The sequence below is a fragment of the Episyrphus balteatus genome, chromosome 1 (genome assembly GCF_945859705.1).
Source record: "Episyrphus balteatus chromosome 1, idEpiBalt1.1, whole genome shotgun sequence".
NCBI lineage: Eukaryota > Metazoa > Arthropoda > Insecta > Diptera > Syrphidae > Episyrphus > Episyrphus balteatus.
Genome location: NC_079134.1, coordinates 38088783 through 38102297, shown reverse-complemented (window position 1 = coordinate 38102297; position 13515 = coordinate 38088783).

The following is a 13515-nucleotide window of genomic DNA, read 5'->3' as shown; positions in this document are numbered from 1 at the left end:
TTATAACCATTTTGCTATAGATGCAAATGGTAGGTAGGTATTGGCAGTTGTATGGTCCTTCGCTCCGGACAAAACCATTTGGATCAACGGATTCAATAACAACAAACAATTACGGCACCGAACAGCCCGTTGCACTGATATAAACTAAAGTGACTATTGCGATTATTGTATCCCGTTACCCCCGTTTTTGTTGTATTATTACTTCATTTTTTTTTTTTTTTGCTTTGCGCTATAGCTTTTTGTTGCAAAATGGCTGACCGCTTTCGATTGCATTCGTTTTATTAGCGAAAACAGTGAACCTTGATTGCATTCTAGCCTATTTGGCTAAAGTCTATGGGCCTTTATTTGTTATCCTGTGATTTTTATTTTTTTTTTATTCAACTTGTGTTTGTAGTATATAGAAGTATTGTACGCCATTGACAATCAGATGATAGCATTCCTGTTACACAAGGCTACTACTGTGTTTTGTATATGCCAACAACCTGGGATCCTGTAGAAACAACACCCTTTTATACTGAGTGGCATATATTTGTAATATCGATGGGAAGATGGGGAGGGGAAACCAATCGAAGGGGGGGTGGTGGGGGTAGAATTCGAATTGGAATCCCCTTGTGTGATTGTTATTTTAAGAGCTATATGCGCGCGGAGAAACAATCATAAATCGGCGGAATGAAAATGTGCAATTATCAACGCGTGGATTGAATTGCCGTCGACAAAACGTTATAATATACACACGGCAAAGGGACGGACGACAAACGGGACACAACAACGGTAGAATGACTTTCAGCTTAATAAGCATTAATTTGAACAGTTAGCCTGATTGAATGTGTAAACTACATAATTGAGAGAGTTGATTGGAAAGCGCCTCAAATTGTTGGCGGCTTTAATTGCTTTTGTTAGTTGTGTTTTCCATGATAAAGGGGATGAACTTTCAACACACACAACACACACAATTGTGTGTCCCTGGAATCACAAAAACACACGAGAGTTACACACAGCACATTCATACACTATAGCGATAGCGAAGGCTTATCTACTTCATTTTGGGGTAAAATTTATTGCTTCAGTTTTGCTTTTGCTTTAATAGAGAGTAATAGTTGGATCTTGCCCGGTCATTATGTTGAGATTTTGATAAGTGATAAGTGTGACACTCATACATTGGAGAGAGACGAGTCGAGAGTAATGAAGAGCTTCGCATTTAGGGACGGTCTATATGAATATGAATTATTCTGAAAATGTATGTATATAGTTAAGAGGATTTAGTAGGCCTAAAATAAATTGAATATTTAATCTTCCTGGGGGAGAGTTCATTCATAGTTGTCTCTTTCCAATCTCTCGATGACGATATGGTTTTTAAGTGTTTTTCATATCGGCAGAGAGAGAGAGAGTTTTAATTGGTTTGGGGGGGTTAAAATTAATAGATGAAACAATTAACTGATTTTTGAGATAACATAGTTTTTATCTCATGTTTTGTGGAGAAATTCAATCAGTGTTAAAGTTATTTATGAAGTTATGAAAAAAGGGGGCAATTTGGTTAATTTATTACGAATATGTGATAATGTTATGGTGTCTGCCGAACCAATATGCTGAGTTTACTACATGGAGAAAAAAGATCACCTAAGAACAAGCGGATTCCGCATTAAATTAAGCGGATTTCTGCATGGTTTTTTTTGCGTCTTAAATTAATCGGACAAATATTCTTATAATTTCTTGAATGAACAAATTAAAAAGAAATCCACTTAATTTAAGCGGAAAATCATCTTATTTTTATTTGGAAACTATCAGACACTGAGGATCGACCCTACAGCCTATTTCACTATGGGAAATTAGTATTTAAACTGCAACTTAAGCTAAAGTCTGATTATAATTTTTAAATTTTCATTTCTTGTCGGTTCTTTAAGATGAAATAAAGTGAATGAATTTTAAGCTAAAATCCTATTGTTTTAAGAGAATGGGATTTAAGGTAGGCATCATCTTATTTTTAGGTTCCGTTTTTTTTCTCCGTGTACCCGGTGCCGAACTTGGGACTTTTGCCGCCCAGGCAAATTCAATTTTGGCGCCCCAAACTTAGAAAAAAAAAGAAAATCATACAAATTAATATGAATATCTTCTTCTTCATTACGATTCAGCTTGTTTTTTTTTTCAATGGAAATTGTTGCCAAGGCTGTTAAGGGGTGTAATTGCGAAAAATCGTGCTTTTCCGTGAATTTTTTTGTAAAGAGGCTTTCTATTAAATAAATATATACAATAAATGCACATATAGCGAATTTAATGTATTTTAATAATTCGCGATGTACCTATTTACAAAAATATTGAGTTCCGTTTTTTTTTTTTGTAGAAGATCTTCTACAGAACTTCCACAAAAAGATGTCTGGCGGTGAGGAAGATATCTCTGATGTCTGTTCCAAAATGTTTAAAATAAGAAAAACGAAAAGATGAATGCAGGTAATAAACGAAGGAATAGTCAAAATTTTGATTTTTGACAAAATGGCGGCTTCCCAAAGAAAAAATCTTTTTTTTACCAAGAAAATTTACACTTTAAAGTGGCTTTAAAAATCGATTTATTATCAGAAAAATTATTCCTTCGTTCATTACCTGGCAAAAGTATCTAAGAAGATCGTGTGAAAATTTAGAGGAAACGTTAAGAGAATTTTTAACGCAGTTGTTAAATTTGGATACCTACAATTCAATCAAATGGTTTGAAGCTAATTAATTTAAAATTGAAAGCGGTTTGAGATCAGTATGATTTAACGTTTGATTGAATATATTAATTTCACTAAAGAGATCCCTAGCTATTACATCCTTTCGAACTTCGTCGTCAATTCTTGTTGTTAAAATTGCTTCAAGTTTCTCGCAATACTTAAAGTCAACATTCTTTGAAATATCGCAAAGAAAACTGAAGTTTTCAGATATTGTCCAAAACACTCTTCGAGAGAAGATAACGAAGATTCCTCAAAACGTTTTGCACGAAAGTACTGCCGTAGTTAATCTAAATGTTCTAAGCATGTTTAAAAGTCTATGGATTTTGACTGAAGCATGAACAAAATACAGTGCAGTTGTATAATTGAGATTGTTTTAGATTCAAGGAGATGCATTTGTGGTACCCTTTTTTAAGTTTTTAATTTGTTGCACAAAATTTACCGCCCTAGCTAAGTGGCGCCCCAGCCAACTGCCTGTTTTGCCTTAAGGCAAAAAAAGCTAAAAAAAATTAAATTTTTTCTTTTCTTATTATATTAATTTTTTTATTTTAATAAATTATACTATTAAAAAGCCAAATATTTCTTCTAAGTAATAAAACTATTTTTAAATTTTTACAATGCTCAAAAAGTATTAAAATAATTTATTAAAAACAATCATTTTTATGAAAAAAGTGAAAAAATCATTTCCATCACACAAATATTCATTTTTTTTTTTTTTTTTGATATAACAACCTATAATAAATTTTATAGGGGAAGGTGGCCTAAAATGGCCCCCCTAAGGAAAATGTCCTATATCTCGAAAAACAGTAGCATTCAAACTTATATGCTATATACTTTTCAAAGTTTAATATATAACTCTCACATTTTTTTCATTTGCGAGTTGAAAAAGTTCCAAAAAGTATTTAATTTTTTTAATTTTCAAGACGTCTACAAATTTCACTGATCAAATTTACCCGGGTAAAATGGCACACTGTCCAAACATACCTACGTGATTTTAAATGCCAAATTGAGTCAAAGGGCTTCTTTTCCATTTTCTTGGAACAAGTGGTGCTTAATCCCCCCAGATCTTTCATCGAGTCATTCAAAACCAAGTTCATGTTGGTTGCTCGTCTCGTTTTTGTAGTTTTTGCAACTTTGAGTGTTTTGGATGCTTTTTTTCAGGTTTTTGACGGAATCAAGGGCTTTTCTCAGTCCAGGACTTCCTCTCTGTACATCGTTCATAAATAGCAACTATTTTCACTTTAAAAGAATGAAAATGTGAAAAAAAAATTAAAATGACTTGTGAAATAGGTATGCCATTTTGCCCATTTTGAGTTTTTTCAATTTAATTTTTACACCAACAAATTTAAAATCGTTTTAAACCAACTTATTTCAGTAAATTAATAAGAAATACTTCATGCGTACACACATTAACTTCTTTTTCCAAAATACAATGTTTTTTATACTTTTTTTTGCAAAAAAAATTTCACAAAATTTTAACGAGTGTACTTTTTGATGTGGATAGAGACAGTTTGACCTGTCAAATTTCAAATAATGGCTTGAAGTTCCTGAAATTTCGTATATGTTGGTTTTGCCAGATAAACTAAAGAATCACGTTCATAAAACTTTCTAATTATTTTCGATTCTACGATTTCTAGCAAGGGGGCCATTTTACCTTGGGGTGCGATTTTAGGCCACTTTCCCCTACCACCTGAAAGCTTATTGCTTCAGCTCAAAATATATATATCGATCATATCTATTAGGCATCTACAAAAAGAGCTAGAATTTTTTGAACTCGATGAATTTTCATCAAAAAAAGCAAAAAAAAAAAACATATATTTTTATGTTCTCAAGCTATTGAATCAATTTTTTTCAATGAGAACCTATACAAAATTGTATATCATTTAAAAGCTTATAATTTCACCTTTCATATGACGTTTCAATCTTATTTCTTCGATGCCTAGAAAAAAAGTTAGAATTTTTTAAAGCCAACCATGTCGAAATTCAAAACTGAGATTACGGTACTTCCCACACTGGTGGCTGTTTATGAGGTATTTCGCAAGTTTTTTAACTTAACATTGTGTAGCTTGTAGTGAATGAACAGTTATGTGTGATATACCAAATGAAAGGTAACATCATCAGTATGCTCAATAAAGTTAAATAAAATTTGTGTTTGCTGTAGATCAAAAGATAGAACCTGTTGAATAATAAAACTTTATTTTACCGTTATCTCAAAATTGTGACTATAAAATTGAATTGAAATTTTGCTCAAATACAGTCCTGTCTATTATCTATCCACAATATGAATTTCATTTATTTATCTGTTGAAGAAAAAAAGATAAAAATAAAAAACGTTTAAAAAAGGTAAAAAAAAACTTGGGACAAAAAAACTTGTTTTTTCCGTTATTCGGTCAAAAACCATTTTGAAATACCAATTTTTTGCATGTTCTATAAGTTTAAGTTTTTGTGAATGCTACAAAAAATTTAAAAAAAATAAAAACTCACCCAAAAATACCCCAAAATAAGTAGGTGTTTTTCAAAAATTCATATTTCGTAACGCAGAGACTTAAGAAAAAATCCGTATCAAACCCCGAACTTTTTTTCATTATCTTTCGTATGACGTTTTTCAAGTTGTCAAAAAACAAAAAATTCCCCTTCCTATAGATAATCACTACTTTGTCAAAGGTCTACCTCATGTTTTAGTTTTAGAAAACCATTTATTACTTGGTTTTGAAATTTTTTAGAATTTTTTCAATACCCTTTACTTTTCAACTCTTTACAAAATAGCCAATTTTTTGAAATTTTGTTTCACCCCTATTCACACTATTAAAAGATGGAATTTTTTAAAATCCTTCAAATGTATTTAACTTAAGGTTATTATCTTTCAAATAAACTATAGAAGATTTTTGTATCTTTAATAGTTTAGTTTTAATTTTGAATTGAATTTTTTGCCGCACTGCTAAAGTGCGAGAGTGGAACGCTAGAAAATGGCGTCACTTTTTTGTGGTGGCTGCCATGGTTCATCGATTTATAAAACGTTATCACGTAAAAAAAAAAAAAAACCAATATGTGCACCGGACCTAAATATTTCCATGTTTCCAAAAAGCCAAACTCCGTTCTTAAAAGACTAAAATTCCCCAATTTCCACAATGAATATGAAAATCAGCTTTAAACACATTGACTTTTCGATACCTTATTTGAGTCATAGTAGAAGATCATAAAATGTGCTTTTTATTTTTTTTTTTTTTTCTTCTGAGTCAAAAGGTTGCGTGTGACTCAATTTTACTTCCATATAGAAGGTAGGTATATTGAAAGCACGCAGCCATTTAACGTTCATTGAACACTTATTCAATTAAAAAAATTTTTGAGCTCTGACATTCCCATCAGTTCAGTAAAATGAAGCCCTCTCTCTCTCTACCAATACCTTCAATTTTCCATTGAATTGTATCGATTGGCATATTTTCATGCAAATTTCTCCGCACGATCTTATGGCAGCAGAATCAATTTTCAGAAAAAAAACTCTCGCGCTCCTCGTCTCTGTCGTCGTCGGTCGACCCTTAAGCCTCCACCAGACCTGAACAAAAAAAAAAAACGCAAAAAAAAAAAAAGATTTCACTGATTTTGTTGACGGTTTTGAAAGCGCACTACTGCTTGTTGCTTTTGCTATGTGTATACTGTATTTGCAGTTTACCATGCAACCAACATCAAAGGCTAGACCAGCACGTGTAAGTGTCATGCAAAAATCATAAAATCAACAGATTGCTGCTACAGAGAGTGCCTCTTACCTCTTTGGTATACTCCTCCAGCGCTCTTTCTTGCCAGCACACCGCCCAACGAACGCCACCGCACCGTAAGTGACACTTTTGGTGGCTTTTGCCTTCTCCATGTGCATATTATGTGCAGCCAACTCGATTTCATATATAAAGGTACTCATATGCTGTGGATGTTGAAGTGGCCTGGCCGAGACGAGAGTTGGTTCGTGGCGGAGAGAGACGAGGACGAGGGGAGAGCATATTGCATATATAGAAATTGGCTGCAATCAATAGCAACAGACGTGTCGCGTATCGTCGTCATCAACATCGATATCGACATCGGCATACTCAACTCATAGTCTTCGTGTCGGTGTTGATGATTGAATTGGAGATGCTGGAGAGAGGTCTACTTCATCCGTCATTAACAGTGAATGCTGAATTGCTGATGTGTGCAGTGAAATTTTGTTCAATTACAGTTGACTCTGTATAGGTTTTGGTATTGCTGGCTGACTGATGAAGCTGTTGACCTAGAACGTCAAAGAAGATGCTCATTCTCTTGCTCTTGCTCTTGGGCCTTGGCTAATGGTAATTTGAGAACAAGATTGCGGTGACGGTGTCGGTTGTTCGGTCGGTGGTGGTGTAACTGAAGGTTGATGTTGGTCCACTAAGGAACTATGGAGATATTGAAAATCAATGATCTATATTTCGAATCCTAACTAAATTATCTATGTTCCATGTAGGATACTCTGTAGGTACATGCTTCTAGTTAAATTATATTTCTGCCCTTGTCCCAAAGAACCAATCAGATTGATTAGACTTTAATATGGGTAACATGTTGATGTGGAAACTGAGAGAGAGAGAGAGCGCGATGAATATTGATGTTGGTAATGTTATAGTTCCGTAATGGATGTCTTTGAGATTTTTTTTTAATGAAATTAAGGTTGAGAAAGTTTTAGTAAGTTTATTAGGGTGCTTTAAACAAAAAATGGGTTTAGGGAAGAAAAGTCTTGAAAAAAAGAGGTTGTCTGTAAAGCCGGTTTACGGACGATGATTTTACGTGATAACATCGTCAGACAACAGGTTGTGTGCTTTTGTTTAAAATGAGTCAATTGAAGGGTTTACTTATTTCAAACAATCATAATTTACAAGAAAAAGCTAAAAAAAAATAACTTTTTTTATTTTCTCATTACATTAATTATTTTTTTATTTTAAAAGCTTACAAAAAAAAAAAATATGCAATTTAATAGCCAAGTATTTCTTCGTATTTCTTCTTAAGAATAAAACTATTTTAAAATTTTTACAATGCGCAAAAAGTATAAAAATAATTTATTGAAAACAATCATTTTCATTTTTCATCAAAAAAAGCAAAAACAAACATGAATTTTTATCTTCTCACGTCATTAATTCCATTTTTTTCCTAACAACCTATACAAAATTTTATACCATCTGAAAGCTTATTGTCTTAGCTCAAAATATATATACATATATCGATCAGGTCTATGAGACATCTAGAAAAAGAGCTAGAATTTTTTGAACTCGATCAAATTTCATTAAAAAAAGCAAAAAAACATTTATTTTTATGTTCTCACGCTATGGAATCAATTTTTTTGTTTGACAGCCTATACAAAATATATACCATGTGAAAGCTTATTATTTAACCTTTCATATGACGTATCAATCTCATTTCAAAGATGCCTACAAGAAAAGTTAGAATTTTTTAAAGTCAACCATGTTGAATTTCCAGACTGAGATTACGGTACAACAGATCTCCACTGGTATTTTGAGGTTTTTCGCAAGTTGCTTGATTTAACATTATGTAGCTTGTAGTTAGTCTACCGTTATATGTGATATATCAAATGAAAGGTAATTGTATCAGGATGCTCATAAAAGTTTAATAAAATTTCTATCTGCTCTTGGTCAAAAGTTATAACCTGTTGAATTCTTAAATTTTTTTTACCGTTATCTCAAAATTGTGTTTAAAACAATGATTGAAACTTCGCACACATAAAGTCGTGGTCATGGTCTATCATTACTCTATATACTTTTTTCCTGTATCTATTTAAGAAAAAAAGACAAAAATAAAAAACGATGAAAATCGGTTAAAAACGGTCAAAAAACGTGTTTTTTTTTAAACTTGTTTCTTCTGTTATTCAGTCAAAAAACTCACTAAACGATTCCAATTTTTTGCACATGTATGCATAAGGCAAAAACCTACATGTCCTTTAAGATTGAGATATTTTGATCGCTCCAAAAAAAAGCTAAAAATCAAAAACTATCCAAAAACACCCCTAAAAAACAAGGTGTTTTTCAAAAATTCATGTTTCGAAACGCAGAATGTTGGAAGAAAATCCGTATTAGACGCATAATTTTTTTTCCCGCACCTTTCACTTGGCACCTTAAGAATTGCCAAAAAAATTTCCCTTGCCCAAAATCATCATTTCGTCATACATGGCATTGTAAAAATTAGCTGCAATATTATTCTTATAGTAAATTGAGCGCTCTACAAAATATCTCTTAGAAATTTTTTCATAGAGTGAACCCATTTGAAGTTATTCAAACTTAAAAAAATAAATTTACTATATAAGAATAATATTACTGTTAATTTTTACAATGCCTTATTGTAAAATTAGAAATATTAGAAAATAGAAAATTAGAAAAAGGCACCACTAAATATTTATATTAAGAGCTCATTTTTTGAGAGACTATGTATTTGCTTCATATTTTCGAAAATATTGAGCCTGTTTTTTATTTGACAAACGAAAGTTGCCTCAAAATGGCACAGCCTAACGCACACACTTATCACAAAAGACTCTACATATCTGATATTTCTCGATTTTCTCTAACGAAATATCGAATTTCCAGGCTTACTCATTACTTTTATTCAAATTAAAAATCAGTATGCACCTAGGTCTACTATTAAAAAGCCCACCTATTTTCCCTAAACCTCACTCCCTTTTAATCAATTTATTTATTTTTTTATTAATAAAATGCAAAATTAAAGAAAATAAAACACCCAACACACGCCCAAACTCAATGCGCCACTTGAAAATTCCCTTCCACTTAAAAAACCTACCTCAACTTCCCAACCAACCAACCAACCAAAAAAAAAAAAAAAATTACATAAATTGTCATTGATTTTATATATTTTTTGTAAAAGTTATTTCTTTTTTTTTATGTGTGTCGATTTTGGTGACAGTGTCGTGGTAGATTCTCTACCACACCATCATTAATATGCAATTTGAACATTATTGCCTGTAATTCCCACTAATTGTCCAGCAATCGATGGTATTGTTCCAACTGACAAATTCGCCACAATTTTGCAACGGTGACACAGATTTTATTTTTACACACACCTTCGATTAAGTAAATTGTTCAATATAGGGGAGGTAGGAGATGAGATGGACTGATGGTCGTGTGCGGTGAAGAGCAATGATCAAAATCAAAACAGTATGACCATTATACAAAAACCAAAAAGGGTTTGTCATTTTATTACAACAACAACACTACCAACATTATTATATCTTTTGACCTCTTTCTGTCTGTTTAAATTGCATACATGTGGATCTGTCCTGTGTATGTCCCGTCTGTCGGTCGTCCTGCCTGATCCTGTTTCAATTTTATGAAACTATTCACAAATTAGTCCACATTCATGTCCCGAGTCCTTGAGTCCTCAAAAGCAATCACATTTGGACAAAATAAATCATTTTCTATATAGGCAGGATATAGTTTGTAGGTAATCCTTGGCGCGCATTAAATCCACGCACCTATAATTATAGGCAATTTATTTAATTTACTTTTTGTTTTTTTTTTTTTTTTTTATTTTTTTATTATATAGAATGAATTTCTGGTAGAAAGGACTCGCCAGGACTCACTTTGCCACGCTATCGGTTATTTCTCGTTCGGGTGCCGTGAATTTTAATCGACAATCCTGAATAATTCAATAATTTTAATTGTATTTTCCAGTTGACGTATAATTCTCATTTCTATAACGCACCAAAGATATTACGGTAACTTTGGCTGATTAAATTTGTCAGGATATAATGTTTTTTGCTTGTGTCGGTGTGTTTGTGTGTTGATGGAACTGAGTGTCTGTTGTTATTTTTGTCGTTGTTCCTTTTGTCGTAATTGACTCATTAAGAATGACAACGTTTATAGTTTGTGTGGTTTTATGATAAAAAGGTAGAGGGCGCTGGAGGGAGTGGAAATTATTTACAACCACAACTTTAATACAAATAGGTACCAAATAGGTACGTAAAACTACATCACGCTAAAGTAATTTCATCTTTTATAGGCGTCGAAATCGATTGACCTCCTCTGTCTCTTTCATACCAACCGACCGACAGATGGACAATTATTGGTTCGAAGGATAATTTACCATGCGATCATAAAAAAAAAAAAAAAAAAAAACAAAAAAAAAAAAATAAATGAATCGCCACCCAAAAGTCGAGTCCTTGTTTTGTTAACAAACAATCAGAGTCGAGTGTTGAAGTGAGTAAGGAGGGCGGTGCAGTGAAAGGCGGGTTTATATAGCGGGAACATAAAATGTTTACCCTCGATACCCGACGACCAGAGAACAGAGGAGGTGAAAAAAAATGAAAAATCATTTGGAGGGGACAACAACAACTATACAGCTTCAGCACAAGCACAATGAACATAATTTTCCTGCCATCATATCCTTTCGCATTTTCTTGTTGATTGTTATGCGTGTGTATTATTATAGTGGGTGATGGGTGGATAGGGACATGTCTGACAGGGACGTATCTTAATTTTTATTCGAAGGAGGGGGAAGATAATTATACGTAATTGGTTTCCAAATTGATCAGCTATTAAACACACAAAACGATAATGGTAGAAGTAGTGGAAATGTGATTTTGCAATCACAGGTAGAATAGTGACTGTGATTCACTGTGATTTTTAACTGTGATTGTGATTAATCGAAGAGAAAATCTGGAAACCAGCAAATCAACAGGTGGAAATGGTAAATTAACAAGCGAATCTGATAGATTAACAGACGACTTCGGTAAATCACCCAGTAGTAAGTCAAAAGACGGACCTAGCAAATCCACAGGTGAACCTGTCAATAACACAGGTCGACAAAAATCAAAATATTTTTTGTGCTTGAGTTTAATTTGCACTTTTTGGGTTCATGGTAAACCAAAACAATAGATAATCACCCTTTCCCCTCCTAAGATATGCTTTTGTAGTGTTGGAAGCAAAAATACAATTTTCATACAATGTGAGCCTAACTCTAGTTTTATGAGCTACATATAGTGCAAGAACCGTGCATTGTACAAAAAAAACTGTGAAGCTATAAAATGTAGATAATTTAAAGTTCTACATTTTTGCTAAAGCACTTTATTCGACTTAAATCATTAGAAAAAAGTTATGTTGAATAAAAGGCTTTTTTGGTCTGAAAACCTCCGTTTTGTTGAGTTAAAACTGTAATATTTTTTTATCTAACTTCAACTTTGGAAACTTTTATACTTTTTTGAAAATTGCAATGCCGGGGCATATTTTAAAAATAATAAACCAGAGTCACACTATGCAAATACGATTCGTCTTGTTATTTTGAAATAAAAGTAAGAAATTAAGTTTTTATGAAACTTGGAACTGTTAATTAATTTGAAGAAAAATGGCTTTAATAAAAAATATTTTTATTAATTAATTGTTTCTTATTTTTAGGCAATGTTTAAGTGAAAGAATCGTAAAAAAAAAAATCAATTATGGGCAGAGGAACCAAAATACTGTTGCAAAGTAGGGATTTTTCGAAATTTCACAAAAACTGCATATTTAATCGAAAACCTCAAGGATTTGGGATGCACAAGTTACCAATTTCTGAAATATCTAAAGTTGGCCTGTCAGCACATTTCGTTTGCATATGCAACAAAATAATAAAAATACTATGCAAACAAATTAATTTAATTTTTCAATAAATAAAGAATTTCAATATAAACTAGTTTGGCTACTGATTCCTGATTTGTTTTGATTTTTTCAGCCAAATCGGTTAAGACGTTCTCGAGTTTTTGCCAAAATTACGCACGACAATTTTTGTAAAAGACAGATTTTCTTGAATACTGGAAATTGCTCTGCTGAATTCAAAAGCAAATAAAAAAAAAAAATAAAAAATGTTTTCCAGATGAGAATCAATATATCTATCATAATTTTATAGTCACAACCCAAGCACAAATTTCATGTTGACCTCTGTAATTAGCGAACGAAAAAGGCAAATCAATGAATGAATCCAGAAAATCAATAGGTAAGTGAACCTGGAAATCAATGTAAGTATCAAGCAAATATAAAGGCGAACCTAGCGGAGGAGGTCTGGTACCTTAGTTATTTGCATCCAAACATAGAATTTTTTTTTAGAATTAAGATCATTCGAAATCCATTCTAAAGTGCTTAATGCAACAAGAAATGACACGATAATGAGCATGTACCGACTCATCCTTAATAGAGCTGAGGCTGTTATTGCGGTAATTTCTTTCAATCACTCTGCTTTTTCACTGAGCAGAGAACATTTGCGATTGGTCTTCAATATAGCTGCTCACTGCTCAGTCCTCAGACTTACAAAAATCCAACCCAATCCAAATTGCTGTGTTCTGTTTTTTTTCTTATACAATGATTAACATTTAAAATGTTCTTTGATCATCATAAGGATTTTAAGCAAAACTGCTCTCTGTTCTCTGTAAACTCGCTGCTCTTTTGTGAGCATTCTGCTTTTCACATCAAATGATTTCATTCAATATGAAAAGAGAAATTTTCCAATGATGATGAACAGGGTTCGGACTTCAGTTTCAAAATTTCGAAGCAAATTTGAAAAAAAGTGAAGTAGATCCCAAATTTCGGAAGTAGATTTCAAAATTAAACTTTCAGAACATTTATTTACAAAAATTTATTCTAAAAAAATTATTTTTCAACAAAATTATTTTTCTTTACTTTTTTTATTATGATCTTTTCCAAAAAAACCTTTCTCATCTAGTGGTTGTAATGGTGCTTTGGGGTAAAACGGTTAATTCAGCCTAATCTAACAAATTTTTGATCAGGAATTCTCCAAAATCAGTCAAAATTACTTTGATAAACTTTAT